Raw genomic sequence first — 14,985 nt, 5'->3', positions numbered from 1 at the left:
TCCATCCAGAGCGCACAGGTCATACCAAGAGTGGTACCCCCTAAATGGAACAGTTAAGATGCCATTAAAAATAACGTGAATGCCTGTAGTTCTGAAGGGTGAGTGGCCACTGGATGCTTTGGAATCAGACAAACCCTGGCATCAAGGCTCATTCTGATACTCACTGACTGTGGGAGGCAGAAAACCGGTCCCCAAAGACAGATTCACTTCTTAGTCCTCAGAACTTGTGACTATTACCTCATGTGGCAAAAGATGTCATTAAGTCAAGGATCTTGAGAGAAGGAGCTTATCCTGGATCGTCTAGGTGGGCCCACAGATACAGTGTCATGTATCCTGATAGGAAGGATGCAGGTGACTGGAGACAGAAGAGGAGACACAGACATACACAGAGAAGATGTGAAGACGGAGGCAGAGACCAGAGAGATGCAGCCACCAGAAGAAGCGAGAGGAAAGAAACAGATTCTCCCAATGCCAGCCAGAAATTGGTATCCAGGGGGAAAAAAAAAAAGAGATTCACCTCCTAGACCCTCTGGAGGAAGTATGACCCTGTGACACTCTGATTCTGGACTTCTGACCCCCAGAACTGTGAGTGAATATATGTCTGTCGTCTTAAGCCACCATGGTTGTGGGGCTTTGTTCCTGCAGCCAAAAAAAAAAAAAAAAAGAATGTAGTCACTGTGTGGCCTTGGACCACTCTGAACTGCACTCTCTACGTCTAAAAAATGGGAACTTGGAGAGCTGTGGTGGTGGTGAGAAAGATGATCTAAGAGGTGCTGGACCTGGTTCCTGGAACGTGCAGGGGCCCCACAGGTGCAGTGGAGCAAAGGTGCCAGAGCCAGGCTCAGTGTCACAAGTTCCAGCCGAGGCACAAGACTTGGGAATGGTAGGGTGGCTGGATGAGATGATTCAAAGAAGGTTTGATTAAAACAGGCTTCAAACAGTCTCAGAACGCAGGAATTGCTTGATATGTGCTGATTCTTGTTTATTTTTTTCACCACCACCACCCCTGCTATCAGTCTTGCTCTCCCTGGCTCACCTCACTAGGGTGTCTTCAAAAACCTCCCCACTCAGGGTCCAGGATGTGTTTCAATGTGGTGTCTTGCTTTTTCCTCCCAGTTTCCAAGGCCAGGGCACAGGGAGGGGGAGCAGCCTGCAGGCTGATCGGGGTTGGGGGGGCAGCAGGCAGAAGAAGGTGGTGCATTTAGTGGAAAATGCAAATGAATTCCACCAAGGCTCCAGCCCTCGACTCAGAAATGGGAAGTAGGATCATGGCACAACTTAAAAGCAAGAAGTGGGTGGCTTCTAATGACTCTGAGGTTTCCAGGAAAAAGCCATTCTGAGCGTAAATAACAAAGAAGTCAAAGGAAACTGGGCACTCAGTCTGATGTGCCGCCCGGAAAACGAGGAAAAACCAGTTCCCAGGGAAACCAGACAGACCATCCATTGGACACACCCCCCGCAGGAGCCCCTGCGGGCAGGAAGCCCGGCGGGGAGATCCTCCCCTGGGACACGAGCACAGAAGTGAAGAGCCAGCATCCTTCAGCGCTGTCAGGATGTAGACACTACCATTTAACTCCACACATCCATTGTCTAACTGCGGCCAGAGGGACCCTTATAATGATGACACTGGAGAATGACCGCACATTTACTGGGTACCAACTGTGGGGCAGACACTTGACACGTGTTATCTCAGTGTTTCTAAAGTGAATTTAGAGGGTCTTGACAGAAAAGCTTTAATGAGATGGATCAGAATAGAAAATATCAGAGTGCACCTCATTTGGGGGAAACGTGTATATTACACGTGCACTCCTGTGTACTGAGTCTAAGTCTCTCAGTATGTCCTCTTGCATGTAGCACTCAAAATGTTTGAAAGCCCTGCGTGTATTAACATTCACACCTTAGAGAAGGAAATGGAGCTGCACTTATGACAAGAACCCAACAGCCCAGTGCCGTGACATTCATGGAGCTGTTGCTTCAATGCCTTCAAAGGCTCCCCACAGGTCTTAGAATAAATCCCCTAACCCCATCCTCACACTCTCACCTCCCTCCACTCTGCATGCCAGCTCATTGGCATTCCTTCCTTTCCTCCCTCTGACACCACCTGCTCCTCCCTGCCCCAGGACCTTTGTACATGCTATGCCCACTATTTGAAATACTTCCCACTCACTTCTCCAGGCTCAAACCCACACACCCTTTATCACCCAACCTTCACTTGCCCAGACAGGCCCGCCTCCCCCCTCCCCCCCAATTAAGTCATATCACCCCATAAAGCACCCTCCTCACCTCCTTTGTTGTCCTATCACAATCTACCTCAATAATTGACTACAGAATTATTACTTATTGTTTTTGTGAGATCCATAGGGAAGGGACTATATCGTCCTCAGATGCATCCCAAGAGCTTAGTATAGTGCTGGAATTCCACAGATATTTGACAAGCGAGCAAATCAATCAGCCCTGTGAGATGTACTATTGCTGGGAGACACAGAACCATAAGCAAGTGTCAGCTGAAAATAAACCTCAAGTTACATAGGGCTTTACCGTATGAAAGCATCCTGGTATTGAAATCTGACAAACCCGTTCAAATCCAGCCTCTACAGCTTCTTAGCTGGGCGACCGGGATAAATGACTCAACTTCTCTGAATCTGTTCCCTCATCTGTCAAATGATTGTGATACTTACCTCAGTGTTGTTCGCATTAAATGAGATAGCGTAGACCATGGTCTGGCCCCCAAATCTAGTATGAATACTTTCATAAAACATGGTTCTTCACAAAGCCCTCGGAGGCTCCCAAAGGGGGCATGTGGCCATGGTGTGGGGCGAGGGGCACTCTCCCACACTGCTGGAGGGAAAGCAGTCTGGGGCCACTGCTATGGACGCAAATTTGACAAGATCTACCAAAAATGACAAAGGCTGTACCTTTGTCAGCAATTCTACTTCCAGGAATTTCACTCCAGGCATGTCAGGTGGGTTATATAACAAGGGTTTTTACTACAGCTTTCTTTATAATAGCAACGGGTTGGGAATACCCTAAAGGCTCAGCGACAGAGGACGGCTGAGTAAACCAGGGGTTCCCATACTCTGGGAGCCTCTGCGGCTCTAAGACAGAAGGGGAGAGAACTCTACGCACTGGCTGGGATGCTCTCCAGGGGACACTCTGATTGAAGCGTGCTAAAAAGCTAAGTCTAGAATCATGCGTAAATTAGGCTCCATCTACATAAAAAAGACGAAGAAGAATATTTGCAGATTTCATTGTAAAGCATATAGTATCTCTGAAAGGACAAACCAGAAACTGGTAACACTGGTTTTCCACAGGAAGGGAGCTGGGTGCCAGGGACACAGAGGGGAATGCTTTTCTCTGTAAACCTTTTTGTCCCTTTTGAATTTTGAAACATGAAAATGTATTATTTATTCAAATAAATAAGCAAAAACGACAGTGACCGCCCCCTTCTCCCCTCCCCGCACAAAAAAGTAAAATTAAGTAAAGGTTATTTGATCTGTTAGAAATCACTCAGCTGTTAGGAGGACGTTAGGATTCAAACTTAGCTCTGTGATCCCCAGTGCAGCGTTCTATCAATTACTGTCCCTTCGTTCACTCATGCAACACATATTTATTTATTCAGTACATTTTCTACAATAGGAGCTGCCTTGTGTAGGGACACATGGGCCAGAAAACAAACCCCGGTAATAAAAGAAGGTGAAAGGCAGAACCTTCTTTCCCTTTTTGCATCATGCATTGCAAACTGGTCCAAAGGGCGGAGCCTGGAACATCCCAGAGAGTGGGCAGGACCTACCCAGGCTAGAGGAGGCAGCCACTGCTCAACCCAGACTGGTTCCTGCCATCTCAGCATTAAAAGCCCAGCTTTCCCAGATCTGAATTTTCCAACAGAACCCCCAAATCCAGACTTTAAAATGTTGAAATCATTTGACATGTAAGAGTTGGTTACTCATTCACCAGGCGGACGGACACCTTAGGGGCCTCACAGGTAGGTTTGTGACCTTTGTTTTATCCTTTTGTAGCTGTGACCACCAGTCTTCTCGTGCTTTTCACCCAGAGCCTAATCGGGGTGTAATGTAAGCCGGTACCAGCCGGCCTTGGGTAAGTCACCCAGTCTCAGTTAATTAAGAGTTTGGCCTTCCTGATGGCCAGGATTACCTCTCTGCATCGCCAGCCATGCATCCAGCCCCTAGCCCGTGAGCCCCACAAAGCTGGGCACCTTGGACAGGCGAGGAGGGGGATCAGATCCTGGCACAGCACAAACTCAGAGCCAGCCCCACCTCATCTAGCTGACCAGCCTCTCAACTAACCAACTCTCTGTCTTCTCTCACTTCCCCATCACAGATTTCTCAATGGAACCACAAGCCCCCCGCTCAGTATTACATACACACCCAAGACACTCTTCCAACAGACAGGGTAAGCCAGCAGCCCCTGGCATTTCGCTAAAAGAAACACAGAGCAAACAGAATTCTCTAAGCCAGCCTAGGAACCCCGATCTGAACTACCCAGCCCCGGTCCGCAGGATGGAAACCAAGTCAGAAGTAGGGTTTTTTTTTTAAGAGTGGTGGGACTATTTTGCCAATCAACTTCCTCCCATGACGATTTTATCATTGGTGTTGCTGCTGAGAATATACTAACCATCATCAGAGGCTGGCCACAACCGTGAGATGGTGCCAAGCCTCAATGGGCATCTCTCATTTTCACTCTAAATCAATGAGGTACGTTTTGTTATCCCCATTTTGCAGATGAAGCAAGTAAAACCGAAGAATTAACTTGCCCAACGTCTGAAGACTAGTAAGTGGGACCAAAAGTCAAAGCCAATCTGATTCCAGGCCTGAACTCTCAACCCTCTGTGCCAACAACACGCGTGTCTGCCACATGACCACCACCTGCGGCTTCCCTGAACAGCCATTTCCAACAGCTGCTGACCTGGTTCAGGCAGCCCGCGCATACTCCGGCCCTTTCAGGAAGGAGGCTTCGTTTCTTCATGGTGCTTCCTAAGCAAGCTGAAGTCACTGTGTTTGTTACTCATTCACTGTCTGACTGGTCCTGAGAGCATATAAGTTCCTTAGAGACCTGAAAGACCTTGATTGTCTCGTTCACTGCTGCATCCCACCACAAGCACAGTGCTGGGCACATAAAAGGTGCCTGGGAAATAATTTTGAATGATAGGAGGAAATGTGGACTTCCAAGCAAGCAAGAAGAGCAGCCCTCCCATTTCTGAGGGACAGAAAAATGCCCTTCCTTCTGATTGAACTGGGGTCCACCAAAGCACCATGGGACCAGGGGCCACCAGGTGGGTGAGGAGTCCTGGGTCTGCATGCTGGTGAAACCTACAAACACGGAAGAGGGAGGCGCCTGCTGCAGCGCACAGCACACTTGCTTGGATTAAGGACCAAACTTCGCAACTTTCAGGGGACAAAAGCCAGCCAAGAGACAGACACTCCTACAAACAAGAAAACGTTAAGGGTCATGTTTGGACTATGGAAAGGTCTCAACAGGAAGAATGAGACAACTTTCCCAGCGCTCCGCTGGAAACCAAGTGCAGACGGAAGGGTCTGGGAGTCCGAGTTGCGGCAATAATTCCAACAAGTTGCAAGCTCCGGTTCAAATTTGCATCACAGTGTTGACTAAATGTCCACAGGACTCAGCCCTGACAATTCCGAACCATCTAGAAGTAATTATTTTGTCTGATCATCATCATCACCCAGGCCTGCAAACCACAGTCTAATTACCAGAAAAAAATCCCCTCCTTGGGTACAAGTCAAGCAAAGCTGGGGGGAAATAACCGCACATCTTATTTGCATCTCTAGAAGCCCCATTTAAGTACTGAGTATCTTGGAGGATGAATTGTTTGGGTGTGCCCCATCCATGCCAACCAGAGTGATTCTTTCTGTAGTCCCTACCAGGTGATAAAGCAAAAAGTCTAGACACCAGCGCAGCCGAGACTGACCATTATGTGAGCAATTACACTGCTGACATGGAACACACATGAAACCCTGGTGGGTGACAGAGCAGTCAAAAGCTACCGTCTGGCAGCCAACCAGAGCTCTCAGTGTGGGGACATGTGCTCCAGATTAACATGTGTGATTTATTAAAAGTTGGCTTCCCTCTCTCTTTGCAGGAACAGGATGGAGCGCTGTTTCACAAGAAAAGGAGACGATGGGAAAGGGCCCATCCACCCATGTCACACTGCCAAGTGTAAAGAGCACTGGATGGAGAGTCAGAGGCCTGAAGGGGCTCTTGGGACCTGATCATTTCCCAGGGGTCTTGAGTTCAGTTCAGGTCCATTCAACAACCACACATTAGATGGTCCACTGCGTGCCAGGATCTGAGTAGAGGAAGCTGGACCAGCAAAGAAGAATAAAGTACCTGCCCCCAAGGGGCACAGGGTCTCGAAGGAAATACTTAACATCATGTTATATATGCAACTTGACACCGAGGGCTGTCACTGAAGACAGACAGTTGAGACGAGACTGAGGGAGAAAAGGTTAAATCACCTTCTCCAATTACAAGGCAGAGTTAACGAAGGGTCAACTGAAAAATACACATTCTTCATTTTCTTGTCTGTTCCTCCAAAGAATGTGGGCGCCGGTTAGAAAGGAAGTTTGGGGAAGGAAAAACAAGCATTCAGAGGTAAAGCTCAACAAGTATCCTTTTTTATCTGTGACAGGAAAGGATGGGACAAAAATGTCTCATTTCCACAAATAGTGAGCACCCACTGTCCACGACACAAAGGTGAGCCAGATGTGGTCCTACCCATAATAAAGAAAAGAGAAAAAAGGAATAGGAATTTGGTCACGATTAAAGAAAAACACAGGAAGACCTAAAGCAGAGATGGCAAACTCAATGCCTACCGGACCCAAGGCAGAGAACACAACCACAGCTAGACGGCCAAGGGGGGACAGTGCCAAACTAAAGAGAACCCTCAATCTTCTTGTTGTTTTTTAAAGAAAAGTTGGAAAGCTGAGTTTCTGTCAGATCTCCCAATTTATAAATACTGGGGACAATGAGCCGCTGCTGCTGCTTTCTTTTCAAAACATGACTCAAACCAAACCAGACATGTCTGATGACAAAGGCTGGCCCCCTGGGCTGCCAGTTTGAGACCCTTGCGTTAGAGAGTGACTGGAGAAAAACACACACAGCTCCTCACTGCCGGGGTTGGAGGAATAATGAGGGAAGAGCATGAAGGTCACTCAGGCAGGCCTGTGGGAAGGTGAATTCAGTCCTGGGAAAAATAAATACAGTAATTGAACCAATAAAATAAAACTCCGTAGGCACCTGTGATATAACACTCACCACTGACATCTGTATAGCGCTCTATACAGTCGGCCTCATGTACTTGCGGTTCTGAGTCTTGGGATACAGAGGACCGAATCTCAGAGGATTTGAGCATCCTTGGATTTCCGGATAGGGAGGCTGGGGAGAGGTCCTGGAACCAATGCCCTGCAGCTACAGATGATTATAGTATGACTATAGTTTCTAAAGCTCATTGATCTCCCCAGCAACCCTCAGAATTGGCATCATTATTACCTCTGTTTTTTAAGTAATGTTTTCTTTTGGGGGGTAATTAGGTTTGTTTGCTTGTGTTTGTTTGTTTACTTATTTACTTACTTATTAATGGAGGTACTGGGGACTAAACCCAGGACCTCGTGCTTGCTAACCATGCTCTCTACCACTGAGCTATATACCCTCCCCTAGCACCCCTATTTCAAAAGTGAAGAATTTCTGGGTCGGAGGCCAGGGGAGCAGCTTGCCTCTGGTCCCACAGCTGCAGAGGGCTGGCGTGAGGACTCAAGTCTGGGACGAGGACTTTTCCAGAATTCAAAGAGAAGAACTCCATGCTATGGTACTTTCTAGATAGCTTCCAGGTGATTCTGACAGACAACCAAGCTTGAAAACACTGCTCTAGTGAGAACCAATGTTCTCAGCTAGGGGTGGTTTTGTCCCCTTCTCTTCCCATGGGAGACATTCAGCAAAGTCCAGAGGCATTTTTGGCTGCCACACTGTGGGGAGGTGTGAAGGACGCTACAGGCCTCTAGTGGGGAGAGGTCAGGGATGCTGTTAAACACCCTACAATGCAAAGGACAGCCCCCAGCAACAAAGAATTAGCCAGCCCAAAATGTTAAGAGGGCCAAGGCTGAGAAACCCTGATCCAGACTCGAGTGACCTGAGAACCAGCAGAATTAGCATCACCTGGGAGCTTGTCAGACATTGAGGCCCCAAACCCGACCCACTGCATCAGCTTCTGTGGCTTAACAAGATCCCTGGGGGATTCATATGCACTTGGAGAAGCACTGCTCTAGACCATGCTTCCTTGGCCATCACAGCTTTTTTAGAAAAGAACCTTCTTATTATTTTGTAGACAGGAGAACACGGAGCAGCTGGCAGCTTGTCCGTGGCAGAGTCGAGATCAGATTTCCAGATCGCAATTCCCTGACCTGTATCATCTCCAAGATGCCAGTCAGGAACAATGTGTGGACTCTCTGAACAACTCTCCCCTCTGCAGAGTTGATACCGACCTTTGTGGGTATCTTGGGGGCTTGTCTGAAGCCTGAAGGGAATCAACTATTCCGGCTGGTCGAGATTTTTTCTTTTTAATTATCACCGAACACCACAAAGGATGACCATGCTCACCCACTACTTTTGCCTCCAGATATTTTACAATGCCAGCGGCCACTCGGCTCCCACAGTGGTGGACTCCATCCAGCGGCCAGCAAGCCGGAGCAGAGTTCTCCAAGATGACGGCAGCAGCTGACGCGGTCTTCCCTAAAAACATCTGGGAAACGATGCTGAACCCGTTCCAGACGAGTATTTAGAATTAAACGGCAAGCATAAAAGGATTTACACGGAGGATTCCCACAGCTGAGGTCACAAGCAGGTTGTAACAGGGTTTGAGACAACTTGGTTCAGAATAATACAGACACACATCAGAGCCCTCGCTGGATTTTTGCCCCCAGTCCTTGGGAAGAAGACAAAAACAAATTCCTTCAGATATTCTCCCAGGCTCAGCTGAAACAGACATCTACTCAAGTTCCTGAACGGCTGAGGGAGCCCAAAGTGGTCCCTTAATCCTCGTATTTGCTAGAAACCCAAGCGCTGTCACAGATGCCTTCCACAAAGCACAGACCTCAGCCTGTGTCCGAGAGAACTGGCGCAGCGGGAGAAAGCTCTGCAAGGAGTGTGGAGAGAAGCGAGGACCTGGAGGTGTGGCTGGACCTTGGCCACCAGCTGAAGTGAAACCAGAGCACTGAGGAGTGCTTGAGAGAAATCTCCTATCTGCACCCCAAAACTGAAGTGACGGAAAGCGAATGAAAGCTGAGAGAAGTAAATACATGTCTTTATGTAACACGTGATTATACATGAAATAAACTGTACAACTAGTTATGAGAGGCTGTGTGGGCAGGGGCAGGGGTCGATGTTGATGAGGTTTTCCCAGAGGCCACAGTCAGGAGTGGGAGAGACCTGGTGACTCCACTGCTCTCCAGTACCCTCCTGGGCACGGTTCACCCATAAGCACAGCAGGGGAGGGAAGAGGGCAAGGCAAGCGAAACACTCTCTCCCGGCGGGGGTGTAGGGGGATGCTGTACCCTCAATGCCTCACTCAACTCACCATAGTCCCAGCCCAAACCACACACACCACCCACTCTGATAAACAATACTCATCTTTTTGATTTAAAAGCTGACACACAGAATAAAAGTGGCTGATTTTCATCCTAGACCCAGGATTTATTACAGAGTAAAACAGATGAGCCAGTCATACTCCATCCCAAAAGCCTTGCACAGGTGTCCCTACATTTCTGACCAAGAACTCAGTTAACTGGCTTGCCCGCCAGCCAGCCAGAGCTGGCGCACCTGGCTGCAAACTTCTGCTTGTTAATGAAGCCGGTATATAATACTATCATTTATAATCCAACTACAGAAATGGAATATTTTTAAAAAGGAAGGAGGCAGAGAATGTCTTCCACACGTTTGAAGAATATCAAAAAAAAGCCCCCAAACTCGCAGAATGTGTTAGAGCTGGAACTATCAGAGGGAAAAAAAAGAAAGAAAGAAAAAGTCAGCTTAAATTTAATAGACCGTTTAAATTCCTAGTTGACAGTAATTAGAGAGCAAGCAGTATTTCTTTAAACGGCTGCTAGACAGAACTTAATCCAATTTAGGTAATCACTAACCTTGGGGTTTTTTTTTCCTTTTCTCTTTCTCTCTCCTCTAAATGAAACCCAAGGATTGATCTACAAAGGCCATAAACTGGCAAAGCACAAGAAAAGAATATTTGAAGAGGGATTGGGCAACTGTTACCTCAAAGGGCCAAGCCCAGATAAAATGAAACAGGTCTCTCGGGCTCCCTAATTTATATCGACTATAACCTGGGGTTTCTAACGTGGCCACTTCACAACAGAAGGCCTGCCAAGGGAGGTGGAGGTGCTTCCTCCCCGACTTTTCCCCTCGGGCACCTGGAGCGGCAGGCCTCTGCTGCCAGACCAACGCCAGTAATCCTCCATTTACAATACCTTCTGGGCCTCTCTCCTTCTTCCATGGAGTAACTACTGTCCGAATTATCCAGGCTGTCCCTTCAGTTCCTCCACTGTTCACACAACTCCTGTCCCCTCACTTTTGCGCCCCCGCACTGCTCTGCTATCAACTTCTGATCCGGAAACTTGCATGTGAACCACTAGGACCTTCCTGAGTACTTGGAAGCCTGAGTTCTTCATTGGAAGGCCTTCAAGGGTAGATATCAAAATGTACTAGAAAGACCGAGGGGCTTAATAGCTGTGTGACATCAGGAAAGTAGTTAACCTTTCTGAGCCTTCATTTTCAACATCTAGCAATAGAAAAAATATCTACCTGCTTCATTGTTGGGAGGTTCAAATAACATTACATGGCTGTACTGGACTCATAGTAGTTACCAAATAAATAGATCGGTTCATTTGTTTTAACTGTACAAGTTTCAGGGTAAACCTTGGATCTCCAGCCTCATGCCAAAAATGTGAATTAACTCAAGGTCACCTCTGATACCCCCTCATTGCTTTGCATTATCTATCTTCCCAACCTCCTTCTTGGCTCCAAAGGAGAATCTTTCCTTGTAAAGGGTACCACTGTCTCTGTTCCCCAATTCCTAAACTCATACCCCATACAGAACCCACAAAATATTTTATTCCCAACTTTCAGCAACTGAAAATATCAATTCACACTGACTTCTTGACAAATGATCCTTTCTATAAGCATTGCTTTTAACAGGTTTTTACATTTTGCATATCGAGGGGCAACTCGAGGGGACAAACTTTCAATCATGAATGCTAAATGTAGTAGGGACGTTTCAGAGGGCCTCATGCTCTGTTTCTCAAATCAATTCTGTATTTGTCTAGCTCTGCAAAAAAAGATTAAAAGGAGAAAGTTTACAATTCAAAAAAGATCTCAGTACACTTTACCTTGTTCAAGGACAGTACAAAAGGAATGACCACAGGGAAATATACACATGCACACCTACACACCCCTAGGATAGAGAAATAATTAAGAAGTCCACAAAGTCTTTTCTGACTTCATATTTCTACAGAGGAATGGTTTAAACGTTGCACATACATTGTCCATGAACAAACTGAAGATTGTGATATTTAAGTCTGGATTACTAGCATGAAGTTTTTAGACAGTAGTGTACTAGTTTTCTAAAGACAAGATCAGGATTTTTTTTTTTCAGTAATTGAGCCATTCTGTGATATCATGTGACTTTTGGGGGAAAAAAATAAAAGAAAGAAAAGAAAAAAGCTAACAGAATAAATCACGTACAAGATGATCTAATCAGCAACTGAGGACCTGAAGGGAAAGACATTTCCAGTACAGGCTGGCACTACAAGCCTGGAGTACCAGATCTGAAACCCATTCTCAGCTCCACCTCTGTGCGTGTGACTTTGGACAAATTACTTAAATTCTCTAAGCTTCAGTGGGCTTATCTACATAATGCAGATATGATAGTATCTATTTCATCATTGTTTTGTAACAGATTATCCAATATTATCAAAGTCTCTTAGTGTAAAGTTTAAGATACAGTAAGACCTCAAGAGGTATTTGCCCCTCCCCCCTTTTTAAATAAAGGTAACATTTTTGTAATGTTCAAACACAGACTACTACTGAAATTTCACCCACTGAAACAAATATACATCCATGACCCTCTGGATCTGAAAGAAATGAGGTCTCCTCATTGAGAAATAAGCTCCTCTAAACTAGGCCCTTGAAAAATAAGCCAGTCAAACTAGCTGATTTCTGGTTTTTTTTTTAAATTCTTCTTTTTCATTGACGTGTAGTCGATTTATAATGTTAATTTCAGGTGTACAGCAAATCGATTCAGTTATATATATATATTATATATATACACATTTCTTTTTTACACTATTAATGGTTCTGGCTGTAGGAGTCAATAAAATACTGAAGGACAATGTCTAGGGTTGAAAAGAGCCAAAGACAACTTGTGGACTTTCCAAGAATCGTTTCCCTTATCTGCTGCATTCTTCAGAAAATGCTCTGAACACAACCCTTGGTAAGATTCTAAGGCTCAATACAACCAGAGAAGACGGATCAGCCAGGTTCCACAGAAAGGAATGCTGCGCGCCTTTCTCAGTCATCTAGGTACCTCGCCGGGGCTAAAACTAAAAGGTGACTAAATTAGTTTCTGCAAGTTCCATCTCTCCTCCTGACCCATTTGCTGCTTCAAGTTGTCAAAAACTGCGCCTCCCACCCCGAGAGCAATTTACCAGAGGCAGCACTGTGACATTTTGCAGCACGTAGGCCAATGAAATGTCACGACTGCACCCACGGTGGTCAGGATCACCAAAGGGAAGTAAAAAAGGTCAGTCTCTAAGGCTTCATCAGTGAGCACCCTTCGGTGGAGAAGAGAGGGCAGAGGATGGAGACAATCTGGAGCTGGCGTCCTTGATTGCAATGGGTCGTTTGGATTTGCATATATCGTCTGGGCAACAGGTCCAGAACTCCATCCCAACAGGAATGCCCGGAGACTCCAACCCAGAACTTTATCCAAGCGGGTCTCCGGAGCAGACGTGCAGCTGAGCCGCATCGCGTGAGCCTTCCGTCTTGTGGGGCGCATCGCAGTAATTGAAACCTTGCATACCGCAGGACTGCAGTCTATAAATACTCACTGCCTTACTGCTGACAAACAAAACGCGAGCTCCCGGCACCACGGAGGAAGAGGCGGCGGCATGAACAGGGGGAAAACCCTGTTGCCAATCATGCAGGCACCCCAGAGCCAATTCCTAAACACTGTTTGCAAGTACACAACTTGGTCCGACCCAGGGCGACTGCCCCTAGGAAACGGGGCAGCAGCCAGGGGACACGAGGGTCAGAGCTGCAGGGGCGGGGCCTCCAAGGCGCCCCCTGTGCGCGCAGCAAGCTCTCAGTGCCGCACAGTAAGCGCGCACGCGAAAGCCTGGCCAAAAGGAGGGCGGGCGGGAAAGACGAAGCGGAAAGGGGATGCTGCCGGCGCGGAGAGTCGCCCGCCCCGCCGGGTCTCCGCGGGCTGCGCCCGGGCCCGGCCCCCCGCCCCTCACCAGTCGGCGGAGCGCGCCCGTCCAGCGGCTCTTGGGACAAAGCGGCGGCCTTCCCTGGGTTCCCCTCCCACGCCTCTCCGGAAAAAGGAGGATGGCAGGAAAAGATGGGGTGTTTCGGGGCACCTAATCGCCCGCGCCCGAATAGGGGCTGCTCTTTAGATTTGCCTCTCAGGCCGAGGGAGAGCGCGAGAGAGACAAATAAACTTTATTTTCGATCTCCTGGCGCAGCCTGGGTCCCACGATCGGCGGCGTTCCGCATTCCCCACTCCACAGCGGTCCCTCGCCCACCCTAAGCGACGGACGCGGCGCGCGTTTTCCCCCCGCCCCCGTGGTGGTCGCGAGCCGGGTTCCCTACGCCCGTCCGCAGCTTCTGATTCGAGGATCCTTAGCCACGCGGGGATCCCCACCGGGTTGCCCCCGATGTAACGCTTTCCCCAGGCCTCCCCCCACCCTGTGCCCTGCGGGACGGTGCCCGACGATTCAGTTCTCAATCCTGCGCCGTGCTGAGCTCAAGACTCCAGCCCCTCCCGAGTCACCTCGAGTCTCACACACCCGCAGCTCGCCTCCGCTCCAGACTCCGCGCGCCTAGGGAAGTTTCCGGTCTTCCCGAGAAAGTTTCCTCACCCGAGAGAAGCGAGCGACCAGGATGGCTCTCGCCGCCGCGCTCTCCTCCCTCCTCCCCCGGCTCTGCCCTCTGCGGGGTCTGGTCCAGCCTCGAGTCCTCTCGGGCGCGAGTTCACAAACGCGGCGGCCGCGGAGGTCCCAGAGTCGGGCTGGTGACACGTTTCCCTCCTCTCTCATCTTACGACCTCCTCCTCCTCCTCCCCCTCCTTCCCCTCTCCTCCTCCCCCCCATTCTCCTCCTCCTCCTCCCACTTTTCCTGTCCGGTGCTCATCGCTTTAGTTTCTCTCCTGCGGCCCCCATCCCACCACACCTCACCCCATCCCACTGCTCCTCCCCAGCGGCATCTCTCACCCTGCTAGGGAGGGGGCGGGGGAAGGGGAGCCTGCACTTACATCCAGTCCAACAATTTCAGGAAATCCAACTCTTTGACTTGAAAAGCTGCGGAGGATGCAACAGGTCATGGGAGCTTGGCGCTTCGTTTCCCTCACACCAGACGAGACCCCCACCCCCACCCCCACGACGAGAAACTCTACCAACAAACCAAGGGAGTGATTCTAGGGCTCACTAGAGGGCTAGAGCCCGGGGCTTCTGCTGTTTTAAGGAACAGTCCTCAGGCCGATTCCAGGAGAAGTTGTTTTAAGTGCATTAATGAAAATATAATTCCAGTGATGTTTCTCCTTCACATTTGCAGATCTCTTAAAGCTCCCCAATTCTTTTTCCAGCTGAAGGTTTACTGAATTGGAGGGGCCTTCAGAATTTGAAACAGCAGAAAACCAACCAATCTGAAATGGTTTTTTAAATGTAAAAT

The 14,985-nt window shown here is 48.3% G+C and overlaps 1 protein-coding gene across 10 annotated transcripts in view; it reads right to left on the bottom strand.

Moving 5' to 3' along the window:
• The window catches only part of PRR5L (proline rich 5 like), a 66,559-nt gene extending 52,140 nt beyond the window's left edge, over positions 1–14,419 (bottom strand). For 4 of the 10 annotated variants that reach the window (XM_072969794.1, XM_072969795.1, XM_072969797.1 and 1 more), the window contains exon 1: positions 14,178–14,415. The gene's annotated coding sequence lies outside the window, so the exon portion shown is untranslated. Of the gene's footprint in view, positions 1–517; positions 604–8,631; positions 9,021–13,145; positions 13,273–14,089 lie in introns of those variants that run through there. The other 6 variants (XM_072969802.1, XM_031681028.2, XM_015250008.3 and 3 more) reach the window with 6 other exon arrangements.
• Between the last annotated feature and the right edge of the window lie 566 nt (positions 14,420–14,985).

This window comes from Vicugna pacos, chromosome 10, assembly GCF_048564905.1.
Source record: "Vicugna pacos chromosome 10, VicPac4, whole genome shotgun sequence".
Taxonomy (NCBI): domain Eukaryota; kingdom Metazoa; phylum Chordata; class Mammalia; order Artiodactyla; family Camelidae; genus Vicugna; species Vicugna pacos.
Note: the sequence above shows the minus strand (reverse complement) of the source record. Positions and strands in the feature narration are given on the sequence as shown.